Genomic DNA, 2,813 nt, shown 5'->3' with positions numbered 1-2,813 from the left:
GTTGCAAAATGGTGATTATTTTCTGACTTCATTACTTTCTTCACATTTATCAGTCAGCCTTTTATTGTCAGGAAGAGGTCTGTGCTTCAGCAACACACTATGTATCTTTTTGTCAATTTATTATTATTATGGGCTCATGGATTCCTATTGCATTCAACATATAATCTGTTACTGTCATTTATTTTGATGGTCTCATTGTCCCAGATTACCTTGGAAACCATTATGCAATGGTTTCTTAGATATGACACCAAAAGCACACACCACAAAAGGAAAAATAGATAAATTGCACAACATCAAAATTAAAAACTTTGAGACTTCAAAGAACACCACCAGGAAAGTGAAAGGCAACTCACAGAATGGGGAAAAAAAAATATCTGCCATATAACTGATGCTGGTCTAGTAACCAGAATATATAAAGAATTCTTCCACCTCAATAATAAAAAGATAACTCAATTTTAAATTGGGCAAAGGTTCTGGATAGCTATTTTCCCAAAGATATACAATGGCCGATAAGCACATGAAAGTGAAATCAACATTCATAGCCATCCAGGAAGCACACACACAAAAAAAACCACAAAATGATTACAGTTCACACCCACCAGGATACCTTTTGTCAAGAAGACAGATAATAACAAGTGTTGGTGAGGATGTAGAGAAATTAGAACCTTCATATACTGTTGATGGGAATGCAGAATGGTGCAGTCACTTCAGAAATCTGGTAGACCTCAAAAGCTTAAACCTAGGATTGCCCCATGACCAAGCAACTCTACTCCAAAGAAAGGAAAACATATATCCACACAAAAACTTGCACGTGAATGTTCATAGCAGCATTATTCACGATACCCAAAAATAGAAACAACACAAATGTCCATCAACTGATGAATGGATAGACAAAACATGGTCTATTCATACGATATTCACTTCATTTCTATGGTTGAATAATGCAATATTATTCAACCATAGAAATGAAGTATCATCATGTGCCCTAACCCAAATGAACCTTTAAACATTATGTTAAGTGAAAGAAGCCAGATACATAATGCCATATTTTATGTAACTCCATGCAAATGAAAGATCCAGAGTAGGCAAATCCATAGGGACAGAAAGTAGGTTAGTGTTTGTCAGGGGCTGGGAGGAGCAGGATGGGCAGTGACTGCTAAATGGGTGCAGGGTTTTGCTTTCGATTGATGAAGATATTCTAAAATCGAGTGAGGTGGTAGTTGCACAACTCTGCAAATATGCTAAAAATCATTGAATAGTACACTTTAACTGACTTGATTGTATGACACGTGAGTTATCTCTCAATAAAGCTGTTACCAAAAATATTGTTCAAGATCTGGCCAGTCAGTGCCCCTTTGTGCTAGCTCTTATGTCCATTTGACACGCCCCAGTCCGTATTTTTAGCACTTTTAAAATTTCTGGTACAACAAGAAAATCCAGACTTATTTAATAACCCTTTCCTGCTACAGCCTGGAAATCAGCCATATTCCCTAAAGTCGTGGTTCCCTTTTATGTTGAATGTGAACCAAGATCTGGGCATTATTTTATTTAATCATCACAATAGCCCTATTAGGTAGGTATTAGCATATCTTCATTTTACAAATGAGACCCAGAAAGGTTAAGTATGCTGCCCAAGATTACATAGCAGCCCAGCATTCAACACACACACACACACACACACACACACACACACACACACACACACAGTGAAAGTGAAAGTTATGTCTACATTCAGCCCACCAAGAATTGCACCAGGCAGGGTAAAATCATGTGCCTTGGGAAAAAGCACGTGCCTTCTGTCTGGGGAAGTGGGGTTGTGGAGAGATCAGCACCCTGTGTCCTGACGCTCCTTCTGAAAACACATGCTTGGACACACTCACAAATGCTGGTGAAGACAGTCTTCAGTAATCTCCTTTGCCAACCTCACTCTCCATCCCAATACCCAAATTCCGCCCATAGCTGGGTGCCCATATAAGAGGATCTACAGATGAAATAAGATTGGCCTTGGTTAGGCTGCGTGTGGTGGCTCATACCTGTAATCCCAGAACTTTGGGAGGCTGAGAGAGGAGGATTACTTGAGGCCAGAAGTTCAAGACCGGCCTGGTCAACATGATGAGACTCCATCTCTAAAAAAGAATAAATAAAAACAAAAATAAACAACAACAACAGAAAAAGATTTTTTTTTTTTGAGATGGAGTCTTGCTCTGTTGCCCAGGCTGGAGTGCAGAGGTGCAATCTCGGCTCACTGCAACCTCCACCTCCTGGGTTCAAGTGATTCTCCTGCCTCAACTTCTAGAGTAGCTAGGATTACAGATGTGCACCACCACGCCTGGCTAACTTTTTCCATTTTTAGTAGACATGGTCTTTTGCCATGTTGGCTAGACTGGTCCTGAACTCCTGACCTCAAGTGATCTACCTGCCTCAACCTCCCAAAGTGCTGAGATTATAGGCATGAGCCATCACACCCAGCCTGGCCTTGGTTTTTAAACGTTGAAGCTCAGAAATGGGTATATGAGGCCGGGCGCGGTGGCTCAAGCCTGTAATCCCAGCACTTTGGGAGGCCGAGGCGGGTGGATCACGAGGTCAAGAGATCGAGACCATCCTGGTCAACATGGTGAAACCCCGTCTCTACTAAAAATACAAAAAATTAGCTGGGCATGGTGGCGCGTGCCTGTAATCCCAGCTACTCAGGAGGCTGAGGCAGGAGAATTGCCTGAACCCAGGAGGCGGAGGTTGCGGTGAGCCGAGATCGCGCCATTGCACTCCAGCCTGGGTAACATGAGTGAAACTCCGTCTCAAAAAAAAAAAAAAAA

This window comes from Sapajus apella, unplaced genomic scaffold (genome assembly GCF_009761245.1).
Source record: "Sapajus apella isolate SASKATOON/1434 unplaced genomic scaffold, GSC_monkey_1.0 scaffold3451, whole genome shotgun sequence".
Lineage (NCBI taxonomy): Eukaryota > Metazoa > Chordata > Mammalia > Primates > Cebidae > Sapajus > Sapajus apella.
Note: the sequence above shows the minus strand (reverse complement) of the source record.